The sequence below is a fragment of the Triticum aestivum genome, chromosome 7A (genome assembly GCF_018294505.1).
Source record: "Triticum aestivum cultivar Chinese Spring chromosome 7A, IWGSC CS RefSeq v2.1, whole genome shotgun sequence".
Taxonomy (NCBI): domain Eukaryota; kingdom Viridiplantae; phylum Streptophyta; class Magnoliopsida; order Poales; family Poaceae; genus Triticum; species Triticum aestivum.
Genome location: NC_057812.1, coordinates 449,371,026 through 449,389,229, shown reverse-complemented (window position 1 = coordinate 449,389,229; position 18,204 = coordinate 449,371,026).

The following is an 18,204-nucleotide window of genomic DNA, read 5'->3' as shown; positions in this document are numbered from 1 at the left end:
CAATGAATTTGGCTAGCATGAGGGGGAAAGGCAAGCTCAACATGTTGGAAGATCCAAGACAATATAATTTATCTCAGACGTAAGAAAACATAACCCATTACGTTGTCTTCCTTGTCCAATGTCAACTCTTTAGCATGTCATATTTTAATGAGTGCTCACAATCATAAAACATGTGCAAGATAGTATATCTATATGTGAGGACCTCTCTTTCTTTATTACTTCCTATTAATTGCAACGATGACCAAAACTATGCTTGTCAATTCTCAACGACTTATATTCATCATACTTTTTCTATATGAGCTCATTACTCTCCATGAGATCCATATGATCTCTTTGTTTCCTTTTTATTACTTTCTCTTTTCTTTTATTCACTTAGGATCATGGCAAAATAATCAAGCCCTTGACTCAACACTAACCTTTATTATATATCTCACGGACTCGATTACATATAAGGATAATAAAGCAAAACTCACAACTAGATCATGCCATAAACTTTATTCTACTAGATCAAAATACTACTAATAGGATTGAACTAAGGAAAACAGTAAAGATAAAGGTGAGGGTGATATGATACCGGGGCACCTCCCCCAAGCTTGGCGGTTGCCAAGGGGAGTGCCCATACCCATGTTATTATATCTCCTTGGTTGGTGAAGAAGGTGGAGGTGTTGTTGATGATGGATAGTCGCACATCGAGCATAGGAGGTTTTCTAACTTGCGGATAATGCCCTTGAGTGCGAGGATATGCTCCTTCAAAAAAATATTTTCACGTGTGAGATACTTATTTTGTATACGAGCCAACTCAATCATCTTGAAAGCTTCGATTTCTGTAGGGGTAAGATGATTATGATCCAGTTGAAGGGTGTTTTCTGTTGTTGGGACTTGGTCCTCCACGGCCTTCTTGATCCCTTCATCCTTATTGATATCCATAGGTTCTTCTCTCTTTAGATCTATCTTCATTAGCCAAGCATCATTGCCCTCATGCTTGGAGGAGGAGGGAGGCGACATAGTGCCTGGTCTTGAAAACCCTAACAGAAAACAACTCAAAACAAAGACAGGAGATTTTTGCGTGATACGGGAGTCAAAACCCCCGGAAGATTATATAATGAATTTTTACCGACCAAAATATGCATCGTGCAAGAAAACGGAGTCCGGAAGGCACACGAGGTAGGGGGCGTGCCCTCCACCCTTGTGAGGCCCTCGTGTCCTTCCCGGACTGCTACTTAATTTTCTATTTTTCTAAATATTCCAAAATGGAGAAATATCGCGTTAAAAATTGTTTTGGAGTTGGTGTACTTACCGTACCACATACCTATTCCTTTTCGGAGTCTGAAACGTTCTGGAAAGTGTCACTTATGTATTCCTCCGGGGTTACGATTTCAATAATATTGGTTTCAACATTTATGGGATTACCTGAGATATAATGTTTGATTCTTTGACCGTTTACCACCTTCGGATTTGTGCCTTTGAAGTTGTTGATTTTTATGGCACCGGAACGATAGACCTCCTCGATAACATAGGGGCCTTCCCATTTAGAGAGAAGTTTCCCTGGAAAAAATCTTAAACGAGAGTTGTATAGCAATACATAATCACCTACATTAAACTCACGCTTTTGTATCCTTTTGTCATGCCATCTTTTAACCTTTTCTTTAAACAACTTGGCATTTTCATAAGCTTGGGTTCTCCATTCATCAAGTGAGCTAATATCAAATAACCTCTTTTCACCGGCAAGTTTGAAATCATAGTTGAGCTCTTTAATAGCCCAATATGCCTTATGTTCTAGTTCGAGAGGTAAGTGACATGCTTTTCCATATACCATTTTATACGCAGACATACCCATAGGATTTTTATATGCAGTTCTATAGGCCCATAATGCATCATCAAGTTTCTTGGACCAATTCTTTCTAGACCTATTGACAGTCTTTTGCAACTGGACTATGGGTGATACGGAGATGCAATTTTATGATTGACGTCATATTTAGCAAGCATTTTACGGAAAGCACCATGAATAAAATGTGAACCACCATCAGTCATTAAATATCTAGGGACTCCAAACCTCAGAAAAATAACTTCTTTAAGCATTTTAATAGAAGTGTTATGATCGGCACTACTAGTTGGAATAGTTTCTACCCACTTAGTAACGTAATCAACAGCAACTAAAATATGTGTATATCCATTAGAGGCAGGAAAAGGTCCCATAAAATCAAAGCCCCAAACATCAAACAGTTCAATAACAAGTGAATAATTCATACGCATTTCTTGACGTCTACTAATATTACCAATTCTTTAACATTCATCACAAGATAGGACAAACTTACCGGCATCCTTGAAGAGCGTAGGCCAATAAAAACCAGATTGCAATACCTTATGTGCAGTTCTATCTCCCGCGTGGTGTCCTCCATAAGTTTCAGAGTGGCACTTGCGTAGGATCTGTTCCTATTCATGCTCAGGTACACAGCGTCTAATAACACCATCTACTCCTTCTTTATAAAGATGCGGGTCATCCCAAAAGTAATGTCTCAAATCATAGAAGAACTTTTTCTTTTGTTGGTATGTGAAGCTAGGTGGTATAAATTTAGCAACTATGTAATTAGCATAATCGACATACCAAGGGGTACTACGAGAAGTACTTATGACATTTAATTGTTCATCAGGAAAACTATCATCAATAGGTAGTGGGTCATCAAGAACATTCTCTAACCTAGATAAGTTGTCTGCAACGGGGTTTTCAGCTCCTTTTCTATCAACAATATGCAAATCAAATTCTTGTAGCAAGAGAACCCATCTAATAAGTCTAGGTTTCGCATCTTTCTTCTCCATAAGATATTTAATAGCAGCATGATCAGTGTGGATAGTTACTTTAGAATCAACAACATAAGGTCTGAACTTATCACAAACAAATACAACTGCTAAAAGTTCTTTTTCAGTAGTAGCATAATTTATTTGAGCATTGTCTAGAGTCTTACTAGCATAATGGATAACATTTAATTTCTTATCAACTCTTTGCCCTAGAACAGCACCTACAACATAATCAGTAGCATCACACATAATTTCAAAGGGTAAATTCCAATTAGGTGGCTGAACAATAGGTGCAGAGACTAATGCTTTCTTAAGTATTTCAAATGCTTCTACACAATCATCATCAAAGACAAATGGTATATCTTTTTGTAATAAATTAGCCAGAGGACGAGAAATTTTTGAGAAGTCCTTGATGAACCTCCTATAAAATCCGGTGTGACCAAGGAAACTTCTTATACCTTTGATGTCCTTGGGACATGGCATCTTTTCAATAGCATCAACCTTGGCTTTATCAACTTCAATACCTCTTTCAGAAACTTTATGCCCCAAGACAATACCTTCATTAACCATAAAGTGGCACTTTTCCCAATTCAAGACAAGATTAGTTTCTTCACATCTCTGCAAAACTCGATCAAGATTGCTCAATCAATCATCAAAAGAAGATCCATAGATGGAAAAGTCGTCCATGAAAACCTCACAAATCTTTTCACAAAAGTCAGAGAATATAGCCATCATGCATCTTTGAAAGGTAGCAGGTGCATTACATAAACCAAAAGGCATGTAAAAGTAGTCTTTGATTGATCTTTAGCCGACATAGGTATTTGAGAGAAACCAGAATAACCATCTAGAAAGCAGTAATGTGTATGTTTGCATAATCTTTCTAGCATTTGATCGATAAAAGGTAAGGGGTAATGATCTTTCTTAGTAGCCTTATTTAATTTGCGGAAATCAATTACCATCCTATAACCAGTAATAATTCTTTGTGGAATCAATTCATCTTTATCATTAGGAACAACAGTAATACCTCCCTTCTTAGGGACACAATGAACAGGACTTACCCACTGACCATCAGCAACGGGATAAATTATACCTGCCTCTAGAAGCTTTAGTATTTCTTTTCTTACCACTTCTTTCATTTTAGGATTCAGACGTCGTTGAGGATCACGAACTGGTTTGGCATCTGCTTCCAAATTTATTTTATGTTGACATAGAGTGGGACTAATGCCCTTAAGATCATCAAGAGTATATCCAATAGCAGCACGGTGCTTCTTCAGAGTTTTCAATAATCTTTCTTCTTCATGCTCTAAAAGGTTAGCATTAATAATAACAGGAAATGTCTTCTTTTCATCAAGATAAACATATTTAAGATTATCAGGCAACGGTTTAAGCTCAAACACGAGATCACCCTTAGGTGGAGGAGGATCCCCTAGGATTTCAACAGGCAAATTGTGTTTTAGCATAGGTTCTTGTTTAAAGAATACTTCATCTATTTCCCTTCTTTCATTCATAAACATATCATTCTCATGGTCTAGCAAATATTGTTCTAAAGAATCATTAGGAGGTACGGCAATAGAAGCAAGACCAATAATTTCATCCTTACTAGGCAATTCTTCTTCACGGTGTTGTTTGGTGTCTACTACACAACCTTCTTCTTGTAGACGTTGTTGGGCCTCCAAGTGCAGAGGTTTGTAGGACAGTAGCAAATTTCCCTCAAGTGGATGACCTAAGGTTTATCAATCCGTAGGAGGCGTAGGATGAAGATGGTCTCTCTCGAGCAACCCCGCACCCAAATAACAAAGAGTCCCTTGTGTCCCCAACACACCCAATACAATGGTAAATTATATAGGTGCACTAGTTCGGCGAAGAGATGGTGATACAAGTGCAATATGGATGGTAGATAAAGGTATTTGTAATCTGAAATTATAAAAACAGCAAGGTAACTAATGATAAAAGTGAGCGTAAACGGTATTGCAATGTGTTGAAACAAGGCCTAGGGTTCATACTTTCACTAGTGTAAGTCCTCTCAACAATAATAACATAATTGGATCACATAACTTTCCCTCAACATGCAACAAAGAGTCACTCCAAAGTCACTAATAGCGGAGAACGAACGAAGAGATTATGGTAGGGTACGAAACCACCTCAAAGTTATTCTTTCCAATCAATCCGTTGGGCTATTCCTATAAGTGTCACAAACAGCCCTAGAGTTCGTACTAGAATAACACCTTAAGACACAAATCAACCAAAACCCTAATGTCACCTAGATACTCCAATGTCACCTCAAGTATCCGTGGGTATGATTATACGATATGCACCACACAATCTCAAATTCATCTATTCAACCAACACAGAGGACTTGAAAGAGTGCCCCAAAGTTTCTACCGGAGAATCACGACGAAAACGTGTGCCAACCCCTATGCATAGGTTCATGGGCGGAACCCGCAAGTTGATCACCAAAACATACATCAAGTGGATCAATAGAATACCCCATTGTCACCACGGGTATCCCACGCAAGACGTACATCAAGTGTTCTCAAATCTTTAAAGTCTCAATCCGATAAGATTACTTCAAAGGGGAAACTCAATCCATTACAAGAGAGTAAAGGGGGGAAGAAACATCATAGGGTCCAAATATAATAGCAAAGCTCGCGATACATCAAGATCGTGCCAAATCAAGAACATGAGAGAGAGAGAGATCAAACACATAGCTACTAGCACATACCCTCAGCCCCGAGGGAGAACTACTCCCTCCTCGTCATGGAGAGCACCGGGATGATGAAGATGGCCACTGGAGAGGGATTTCCCCCTCCGGCAGGGTGCCGGAACGGGTCTAGATTGGTTTTCGGTGGCTACGGAGGCTTCTGGCGGTGGAACTCCCTATCTAATCTCCGTTCTGGAAGTTTTACGATTACATCGGTGGACCGAAGGGGGGGCCACGAGGCAGGGGGCGCGCCCCAGGGGGGTGGGCGCGCCCCTACCCTTGTGAGCACCTCCTTCATCTTCTGATGTAGGGTCCAAGTCTATCCGGTAGGTTTCCTTCCAAAAGTAACTTCTCAAGTTGATTTCGTTCCGTTTTGACTCCGTTTGATATTCCTTTTCCTCGAAACACTGAAATAGGCATAAAACAACAAATCTGGGTTGGGCCTCCGGTTAATAGGTTAGTCCCAAAAATAATATAAAAGTGGAAAATAAAGCCCAATATTGCCCAAAACAGTAGATAATATAGCATGGAGAATCAAAAATTATAGATACATTGGAGACGTATCATTGTTTACTAAATTTAGAGAAATTAAACTCATGAGTCATATCATCCAAGCCAATAGTAACAACATTCTTTTCGCAGTCTATCCTAGCATTAACTGTATTCAAGAAGGGTCTACCAAATATAATGGGACAAAAGCTATCTTGTGGAGAACTAAGAACAAGAAAATCAGCAGGATATTTAGTTCTTCCCGCACAAGACTTCAACATCTCTAACAATTCCCATTGCTGAAATAGTATCTCTATTAGCAAGTTTAATTGTGGCATCAATATCTTCTAACTCAGCAGGTGCAATTTCATGCTTGATTTCTTTATACAAGTCATAAGGTATAACACTAGCACTAGCACCCATATCACATAAGCCATGATAACAATGATCTCCTATTTTAATAGAAATAACAGGCATGCCTACCACAGGTCTATGTTTATCTTTAGCACAAGGTTTAGCAATTCTAGCAGTTTCACCACAGAACTGAATAACATGCCCATCAATATTATCAGACAAGAGCTCTTTAACAATAGCAATATTAGGTTCAACTTTAACTTTCTCAGGAGGTGTATATGTTTTAATATTTCTTTTACGAACTACAGTTGAAGCTTTAACACAATCCTTTATCCTAACAGGGAAAGGTGGTTTCTCAACATAAGAAGTAGGAACAATAGGATCATTATAAGTGACAGTCTTTTCTTCAACTTTAATAGGTGCAGCTACTTTTACTTATATGGGAGGATGATATTTAAACCACTTCTCCTTAGGGAGATCAACATAAGTAGCAAAATATTCACAGAAAGAAGCTACTATCTCAGAATCAAGTCCATATTTAGTGCTAAACTTACGAAAAACATCGGTATCCATGAAAGATTTAACACAATCAAACTTAGGTGTTATACCTGACTCCTTACCATTGTTGAGGTCCCAATCTTCAGAGTTGCGTTTAATTCTATCCAATAAATCCCATCTAAAAATCCAATAGTCTTCATCATAAAAGAGCCAGCACAAGAAGTATCAAGCATGGTGCGATTGTTATCAGAAAGCCGAGCATAATTTTTTTGAAGAATTGTTTCTCTTGGAAGCTCATGATTGGGGCATGAATATAACATTGATTTAAGCCTCCCCCAAACTCGAGCGATGCTTTCTCCTTTGCGAGGCCAAAAATTATATATATAATTGCGATCACGATGAACAAGATGCATAGGGTAATACTTTTGATGAAATTCCAATTTCAATCTTCTATAGTTCCATGATCCCATATCATCACATAGCCTATACCATGTCAATGCGTCTCCCTTCAAAGATAAAGGGAAGACCTTCTTCTTAGCAACATCATCGGAGATACCTGCAAGCTTAAATAATCCACAAACTTCATCCACATATATTAGGTGTTCATTAGGATGCTTTGTTCCATCTCCTGTAAAAGGATTAGCTAGCAGTTTTTCTATTATACTCGAAGGATAATCATAAGGAATTTCATTTTCAATAGGTTCAGTAGGTTGAGGAGAAACTCTTTGCTCTACTGGTCGGGGTGAAGATGCCCCGAACAAGCCCCTCAGAGGATTACTTTCCATAGTAACAAGTGACAGTAAATTTCAGCACACTATATAAATTTTTCCTTACCAAATTCCACCTACCAAAGGCGCTTCACTCCCCGACAACGGCACCAGAAAAGAGTCTTGATGACCCACAAGTATAGGGGATCTATCTTAGTCCTTTCAATAAGTAAGAGTGTCAAACCCAATGAGGAACAAAAGGAAATGATAAACGGTTTTCAACAAGGTATTCTCTGCAAGTACTGAAATAAGTGGTAACAGATAGTTTTGTAATGAGATAATTTGTAACGAGCAACAAGTAACAAAAGTAAATAAAGTGCAGAAAGGTGGCCCAATCCTTTTTGTAGCAAAGGACAAGCCTGGACAAACTCTTATATAAGGAAAAGTGCTCCCAAGGACACATGGGAATATCGTCAAGCTAGTTTTCATCACACTCATGTGATTCGCGTTCGGTACTTTGATAATTTGATATGTGGGTGGACCGGTGCTTGGGTGTTGTTCTTACTTGAACAAGCATCCCACTTATGATTAACCTCTATTGCAAGCATCCGCAACTACAACAAAAGTATTAAGGTAATCCTAACCATAGCATGAAACATGGATCCAAATCAGCCCCTTACGAAGCAACGCATAAACTAGGGTTTAAGCTTCTGTCACTCTAGCAACCCATCATCTACTTATTACTTCCCAATGCCTTCCTCTAGGCCCAAATAATGGTGAAGTGTTATGTAGTCGACGTTCACATAACACCACTAGAGGCTAGACAACATACATCTCATCAAAATATCGAACAAATACCAAATTCACATGACTACTAATAGCAAGACTTCTCCCTTGTCCTCAGGAACAAACGTAACTACTCACAAAGCATATTCATGTTCATAATCAGAGGGGTATTAATATGCATAAAGGATCTGAACATATGATCTTCCAGCAATTAAACCAACTAGCATCAACTACAAGGAGTAACTAACACTACTAGCAACCTACTAGCACCAATCCCGGACTTGAAGACAAGAATCAGATACAAGAGATGAACTAGGGTTTTGAGATGAGATGGTGCCGATGAAGATGTTGATGGAGATTGCCCTCTCCTGATGAGAGGAGCGTTGGTGATGATGATGGCGATGATTTCCCCCTCCGGGAGGGAAGTTTCCCCAGCAGAACAGCTCTGTCGGAGCTCTAGATTGGATCCGCCAAGGTTCCGCCTCGTTGCGGCGGAGTTTCGTCCAGAAAGGTTGCTTCCTATTTTTTTCTCGACAAAAGACTTCATATAGGAGAAGATGGTCATCGGAGAGCCACCAGGGGGCCCACGAGGCAGGGGGGCGCCCCCCTCATGAGAAGGGTGTGGGGCCCCTGGTCTTCATCTTTGGCGAGGATTTTTCATTATTTATTATATGGTGTTCCGTGGAGTTTCAGGACTTTTGGAGTTGTGCAGAATAGGTCTCTAATATTTGCTCCTTTTCCAGCCCAAAATTCCAGCTGCCGGTATTCTCCCTCCTTATGTAAACCTTGTAAAATAAGAGAGAATATCCATAAGTATTGTGACATAATGTGAAATAACAGCCCATAATGCAATAAATATCAATATAAAAGCATGATGCAAAATGGACGTATCATTGGTATGTTACTTGCCCAAGATTCGATCGTCGGTATCTCAATACCTAGTTCAATATCATTACCGGCAAGTCTCTTTACTTGTTCTGTAATACATCATTCCGTAACTAACTCATTAGTTAGAATGCTTGCAAGGCTTATAGTGATGTGTATTACCGAGTGGGCCCAGAGATACCTCTCCGATGATCGGAGTGACAAATCCTAATCTCGAAATACGCCAACTCAACAAGTACCTTCGGAGACACCTGTAGAGCAGCTTTATAATCACCCAGTTACGTTGTGACGTTTGGTAGCACACAAAGTGTTCCTCCTGTAAACGGGAGTTGCATAATCTCATAGTCATAGGAACATGTATAAGTCATGAAGAAAGCAATAGCAACATACTAAACGATCAAGTGGTAAGCTAACGGAATGGGTCAAGTCAATCACATCATTATCCTAATGATGTGATCCCGTTAATCAAATGACAACTCATGTCTATGGTTAGGAAACTTAACCATCTTTGATTAACGAGCTAGTCAAGTAGAGGCATACTAGTGACACTATGTTTGTCTATGTATTCACACATGTACTAAGTTTCCAGTTAATACAATTCTAGCATGAATAATAAACATTTATCATGAAATAAGGAAATAAATAATAACTTTATTATTGCCTCTAGGGCATATTTCCTTCAGTCTCCCACTTGCACTAGAGTCGATAATCTAGTTCACATCGCCATGTGATTTAACACCAATAGTTCACATCACCATGTGATTAACACCCATAGTTCACATCGTCATGTGACCAACATCCAAAGGGTTTACTAGAGTCAATAATCTAGTTCACATCGCTATGTGATTAACACCCAAAGAGTACTAAAGGTGTGATCATGTTTTTCCTTGTGAGAGAAGTTTAGTCTACGGGTCTGCCACATTCAGATCCATATGTATTTTGCAAATTTCTGTGTCAACAATGCTCTGGACGGAGCTACTCTAGCTAATTGCTCCCACTTTCAAAATGTATCCAGATTGAGACTTAGAGTCATCTCGATTAGTGTCAAAATTTGCATCGACGTAACCCTTTACGATGAACATTTTTTCACCTCCATAATCGAGAAATATATCCTTATTCCACCAAGGATAATTTTGACGTTGTCCAGTGATCTACTCCTAGATCACTATTGTACTCCCTTGCTAAACTCAGTGTAGGGTATACAATAGATCTGGTACACAACATGGCATACTTTATAGAAACTATGGCTGAGGCATAGGGAATGACTTTCATTCTCTTTCTATCTTCTGCTATGGTCGAGCTTTGAGTCTTACTCAATTTCACACCTTGTAACATAGGTAAGAACTCTTTCTTTGACTGTTCCATTTTGAACTACTTCAAAATCTTGTCAAGGTATGTACTCATTGAGAAAACTTATCAAGCGTCTTGATCTATCTCTATAGATCTTGATGCTCAATATGCAAGTAGCTTCACCGAGGTCTTTATTTGAAAAACTCCTTTCAAATACTCCTTTATGCTTTCCAGAAAATTCTACATTATTTCCAATCAACAATAATGTCATTCACATATATTTATCAGAAATGTTGTAGTGCTCCGACTCACTTTCTTATAAATACGGCTTCACCACAAGTCTGTATAAAACTATATGCTTTGATCAACTCATCAAAGCGTATATTCCAACTCTGAGATGCTTGCACCAGTCCATAGATGGATTGCTGGAGCTTGCACATTTTGTTAGCACCTTTAGGATCAACAAAACCTTCTGGTTGCATCATATACAACTCTTCTTTAAGAAATCCATTAAGGAATGTAGTTTTGACATCCATTTGCCAGATTTCATAAAATGTGGCAATTTGCTAACATGATTCGGACAGACTTAAGCATCGCTATGAGTGAGAAAATCTCATCGTAGTCAACACCTTGAACTTTGTCAAAACCTTTTTCGACAAGTCTAGCTTTGTAGATAGTAACACGACTATCAGCGTTCGTCTTCCTCTTGAAGATCCATTTATTTTCTATGGCTTGTCGATCATCGGGCAAGTCAACCAAAGTCCACACTTTGTTCTCATACATGGATCACATCTTAGATTTCATGGCCTCAAGCCATTTCGCGGAATCTGGGCTCATCATCGCTTCCTCATAGTTCGTAGGTTCGTCACGGTCAATTAACATGACTTCTAGAACAGGATTACCGTACCACTCTGGTGCGGATCTCACTCTGGTTGACCTACGAGTTTCGGTAGTAACTTGATCTGAAGTTACATGATCATCATCATTAGCTTCCTCACTAATTGGTGTAGGAGTCACAGAAACAGATTTCTGTGATGAACTACTTTCCAATAAGGGAGCAGGTACAGTTACCTCATCAAGTTCTACTTTCCTCCCACTCACTTCTTTCGAGAGAAACTCCTTCTCTAGAAAGGATCCATTCTCAGCAACAAATATCTTTCCTTCGGATCTACGATAGAAGGTGTACCCAACAGTTACTTATGGGTATCCTATGAAGACACACTTCTCTGACTTGGGTTTGAGCTTATCAAGATAAAAAAATTCACATAAGCATCGCAACCCCAAACTTTAAGAAATGACAGCTTAGGTTTCTTGCTAAACCACAGTTCATACGGTGTCATCTCAACGGATTTAGATGGTGTCCTTTTTAATGTGAATGCAGCTGTCTCTAATGCATAACCCCAAAATGATAGTGGTAAATCAGTAAGAGACATCATAGATTGCACTATATCAAATATAGTACGGTTATGACGTTCGGACACACCATTACGCTGTGGTGTTCCAGGTGGCATGAGTTTGTGAAACTATTCCATATTATTTTAATTGAAGGCCAAACTCGTAACTCAAATATTCGCCTCTGCGATCAGATCGTAGAAACTTTATTTTCTTGTTACGATAATTTTCCACTTCACTCTGAAATTCTTTGAACTTTCCAAATGTTTCAGACTTATGTTTCTTCAAGTAGATATACCCATATCTGCTCAAATCATCTTTGAAGGTCAGAAAAATAACGATATCCGTCGCGAGCCTTGGACCTCATACATCAGTATGTATTATATCCAATAAGTCAGTTGCTCGCTCCATTGTTCTGAAGAATGGAGTCTTAGTCATCTTTGCCCATGAGGCATGGTTCTCAAGCATCAACCGATTCATAATCAAGTGATTCCAAAAGCCCATCAGCATGGATTTTCTTCATGCGCTTTACACCAATATGACCTAAACGGCAGTGCCACAAATAAGTTTCACTATCATTATTAACTTTGCATCTTTTGGCTTCAATATTATGAATATTACGATTGAGATTCAACAAACCATTTTCATTGGGTGTATAACCATAGAAGGTTTTATTCATGTAAACAGAATAACAATTATTCTCTAACTTAAATGAATAACCGTATTGCAATAAACATGATCAAATCATATTCATGCTCAACGCAAACACCAAATAACACTTATTTAGGTTCAACACTAATCCCGAAAGTATAGGGAGTGTGCGATGATGATCATATCATTCTTGGAACTACTTCCAACACACATTGTTACTTCACCCTTAACTAGTCTCTGTTCATTCAACTCCCGTTTCAAGTTACTACTCTTAGCAACTAAACTAGTATCAAATACCGAGGGGTTGCTATAAACACTAGTAAAGTACACATCAATAACATGTATATCCAATATACCTTTGTTCACCTTGCCATCCTTCTTATCCGCCAAATACTTGGGGCAGTTCCGCTTCCAGTGACCAGTCCCTTTGCAGTAGAAGCACTCAGTCTCAGGCTTAGGTCCAGACTTGGGTTTCTTCACTTGAGCAGCAACTTGATTGCCGTTCTTCTTGAAGTTCCCCTTCTATCCCTTTACCCTTTTCTTGAAACTAGTGGTCTTGTTAACCATCAACACTTGATGCTCTTTCTTGATTTCTACCTTCATCGATTTCAACATCAGGAGAGCTTGGGAATCGTTTCCGTTATCCCTTGCATATTATAGTTCATCACGAAGTTCTAGTAACTTGGTGATAGTGACTAGAGAACTTTGTCAATCACTATCTTATCTGGAAGATTAACTCCCACTTGATTCAAGCGATTGTAGTACTCAGACATTCTGAACACATGCTCACTAGTTGAGCTATTCTCCTTCATCTTGTAGGCAAAGTACTTGTCAAAGGTCTTAAGCCTTTTGACATGCGCATGAGTCTGAAATACTAATTTCAACTATTGGAACATCTCATGTGCTCCGTGGCGTTTCAAAAACGTCTTTGAAGCCCCGGTTCTAAGCCGTAAAGCATGGTGCACTAAACTATCAAGTAGTCATCATATCGAGCTTGCCAAATGTTCATAACGTCTGCTTTTGCTCCTGCAATCGGTCTGTCATCTAGCGGTACATCAAGGACATAATTCTTTTGTGCAGCAATGAGGATAAACCTCAGATTACGGAGCTAGTCCGCATCATCGCTACTAACATTTTTCAACATAGTTTTTCTCTAGGAACATATCAAAATAAACGGGGAGCAACATCGCGAGCTATTGATCTACAACATAGTTATGCAAATACTATCAGGACTAAGTTCATGATAAATTAAAGTTCAATTAATCATATTACTTAAGAACTCCCACTTAGATATACATCCCTCTAGTCATCTAAATGATCATGTGATCCAAATCAACTAAACCATGTCCGATCATCATGTGAGATGGAGTAGTTTTCAATGGTGAACATCACTATGTTCATCATATCTACTATATGATTCATGCTCGACCTTTCGGTCTCTAGTATTCCAAGGCCATATTTGCATATGCTAGGCTCGTCAAGTTTAAACCAAGTATTTCTGTGTGTGCAAAACTGTCTTACACCCGTTGTAGATGAACGTTGAGCTTATCACACCCGATCATCACGTGGTGTCTCGGCACGACGAACTTTGGCAACGGTGCATACTCAGGGAGAACACTTTTACCTTGAAATTTAGTGAGAGATCATCTTATAATGCTATCGCCGAACTAAGCAAAAATAAGATGTATAAAAGATAAACATCACATGCAATCCAAATATGTGACATGATATGGCCATCATCATTTTGTGCTTTTGATCTCCATCTCCAAAGTACTGTCATGATCTCCATTGTTACCGGCATGATACCATGATCTCCATCATCTTGATCTTTTATCAATGTGTCGTCACATGGTCGTCTCACCAGCTATTGCTTTTGCAACTATTGCTATCGCATAGCGATAAAGTAAAGCAATTACGTGGCACTTGCATCTTATGCAATAAAGAGACAACCATAAGGCTTCTGCCAGCTACCTATAACTTCAACAAAACATGATCATCTCATACAACAACTTATATCTCATCACGTCTTGACCATATCACATCACAATAAGCCCTGCAAAAACAAGTTAGACGTCATATACTTTGTTGTTGCAAGTTTTACGTGGTTGCTACGGGCTGAGCAAGAACTGTTCTTACCTACGCATCAAAACCACAATGATAGTCCATCAAGTTAGTGCTGTTTAAACCTTCTCAAGGACCGGGCTTAGCCACACCCGGTTCAACTAAAGTTGGAGAAACTGACACCCGCCAGCCACCTGTGTGCAAAGCACGTCGGTAGAACTAGTCTCGCGTACGCGTAATGTCGGTCTGGGCCGCTTCATCCAACAATACCGCCGAACCAAAGTATGACATGCTGGTAAGCAATATGACTTGTATCGCCCATAACTCACTTGTGTTCTACTCATGCATATAACATCTACGCATAAACCTGGCTCTGATACCACTGATGGGAACGTAGTAATTTCAAAAAAAATCCCTTCGCACACACAGGATCATGGTGATGCATAGCAATGAGAGGGGAGAGTGTGTCCATGTACCCTCGTAGACCGAATGCGGAAGCGTTAGCACAACGCGGTTGATGTAGTTGTACGTCTTCACGATCCGACCGATCCAAGTACCGAACGCACGGCACCTCCGAGTTCTGCACACGTTCAACTCGATGACGTCCCGCGAGCTCCGATCCAGCAAAGCTTCACAGGAGAGTTTCGTCTGCAGGACGGCGTGGTGACGGTGACGATGATACTACAGACGCAGGGCTTCACCTAAGCACCGCTACGATATGATCGAGGTGGGTTATGGTGGAGGGGGGCACCGCACACGGCTAAGAGATCAATGATCAATTGTTATGTCTTCAAGGGGTGCCCCCCTCCCCGTATATAAAGGAGTGGAGGAGAGGGAGGGCCGGCCCTCTCTATGGCGTGCCCTAGGGGAGTCCTTCTCCCACCGGGAGTAGGATTCCCCCTTTCCTAGTAGAACTAGGAGCCCTTCCAAGTAGTAGGACTAGGAGAGAAGGAAAGGGAAAGAGAAGAGAAGGAAAGAGGGGGCGCCGCCCCTCCCCCTAGTCCAATTCAGACTAAGCATTAGGGGGAGCGCATCCTCTCCTCTCTCTTTCCCCTAAAGCCCAATAAGGCCCATATACTCCCTGACAAATTCCCGTAACTCTCCGGTACTCCGAAAAATACCCGAATCACTCAGAACCTTTCTGATGTCCGAATATAGTCGTCCAATATATCGATCTTTACGTCTCGACCATTTTGAGACTCCTCGTCATGTCCCCGATCTCATCCGGGACTCCGAACTACCTCCCGTACATCAAAACACATAAACTCATAATATAAATCGTCACCGAACATTAAGCGTGCGGACCCTACGGGTTCGAGAACTATGTAGACATGACCGAGACACGTCTCCCGGTCAATAACCAATAGCGGGACCTGGATGCTCATATTGGCTCCTACATATTCTACGAAGATCTTTATTGGTCAAACCGCATAACAACATACGTTGTTCCCTTTGTCATCGGTATGTTACTTGCCCGAGATTCGATCGTCGGTATCTCAATACCTAGTTCAATCTCGTTACCGGCAAGTCTCTTTACTCGTTCTGTAATACATCATTCCGCAACTAACTTATTAGTTACAATGCTTGCAAGGCTTATAGTGATGTGTATTACCGAGTGGGCCCAGAGATACCTCTCCGACGATCGGAGTGACAAATCCTAATCTCAAAATACGCCAACTCAACAAGTACCTTCGAAGACACCTGTAGAGCACCTTTATAATCACCCAGTTACGTTGTGACGTTTGGTAGCACACAAAGTGTCCCTCTGGTAAACGGGAGTTGCATAATCTCATAGTCATAGGAACATGTATAAGTCATGAAGAAAGCAATAGCAACATACTAAACGATCAAGTGCTAAGCTAATGGAATGGGTCAAGTCAATCACATCATTCTCCTAATGATGTGATCCCGTTAATCAAATGACAACTCATGTTTATGGTTAGGAAACTTAACCATCATTGATTAATGAGCTAGTCAAGTAGAGGCATACTAGTGACACTATATTTGTCTATGTATTCACACATATATTATATTTCCGGTTAATACAATTCTAGCATGAATAATAAAAATTTATCATGAAATAAGGAAATAAATAATAACTTTATTATTGCCTCTAGGGCATATTTCCTTCAGATACAACCCGTTTGTTGGCGATGAATGCCAGAAGGGGCTTCCCAGGTATCCTTGGCAGCATAGACTGCATGCACTGGGAGTGGAAGAACTGTCCTTCTGCTTGGCAAGGGCAGTATAAGGGCCATGTCAGGGCTTGCACTGTCATACTAGAGGCCGTGGCGTCTTAAGATCTCTGGATCTGGCATTTTCTTTGACATGGCTGGATCACACAATGATATCAATGTGCTTCAGCGCTCACCGGTGTTTGCTAGGCTTGCCGAAGGCAACAGCCCACCGATGAACTTTATTATCAACGGCCAAAACTATGACAAAGGATACTACCTGGGTGACGGTATCTATCCTCAGTGGACCACTATTGTCAAGACAATACCCAACCCTGTCGGAGAGAAGAGGAAAAGATTTGCCCAATAGCAAGAGAGTGCTAGGAAGGATGTCGAGCGTGCCTTTGGTGTTTTGCAATCTCGATGGGGCATCGTTCAGTATCCTGCTAATACCTAGAGCACGCAGAAACTGTGGGAGATGATGACTGCTTGTGTGATCATGCATAATATGATCGTAGAAGACGAGTGCCCGGAACGTCTGTACGATTAAGTGTAACATCCCAAATTTTCAATTTGGAATGTTGTACATTAGATCATCATTGCATATCATATTTTATTGCATTTTGGCTAGATCCTAGAAATTCCACGCAACTTAAGGACCCGCGGAGAGAGTTGGGAATTTCATTATTTTCATGTTTGAGCTTTTCTCAAATTTTGAAAAAAGGATCATTTGATTTTAATTATTTTATCTTCAAATATTTTCTTTTATAAACATATAAGAGAGAGGATAAAATGACGTCCTCAAAATAAGGAAATATTGGAGATAAAATATTAAAATCAAATAAGGATTTTATTCGGAGTTTTATCGCTATTTTATTTGAATTAGGAAAAAAGTGCGTTTTCCAAAATTGCATTTTAGGCCCAAATAAATGTTCACCTTGTCCGGCCAATTTTTAGAGGACGGGGAAAGTTTATTTCGGGATTTTTGGAGTCCGTTTAGTATTTCTTTTCTTTCTTTTTCTGCGTGTCGGAATTTTTTTTAAAAAGATAACCGACTTCGGGCCGTACCCGGCCACGAGACCTCGGGCCGGCCCTCTTATAAGCCGCGCCCCGCACCCGAGCCAGCCCAGCCGCGCCCTGCCCCCAAACCCTAACCCTAGCCATCGCTGTTGCCATCGCGCCGCTGCCACCTCCCCGCCGCCGCGCCGCTGTCGCCGCCCCGCGCCGCCGACCACCGCCGCCGGAGCCGCCGCGCCACCGCCACCATAGTACGAGGTAGCCGCCGGTTAAAAAACCGATCTGTTTTATTTCATAAACCCTAGTTTTGGTTTTTTCGGTTTAGTTATTTAGTGGACGTTCGTCCGTACGTTCGTTTTAACAAACGGTTTTCACTGTTTAGCCGCAGACAACGAACGTTCGT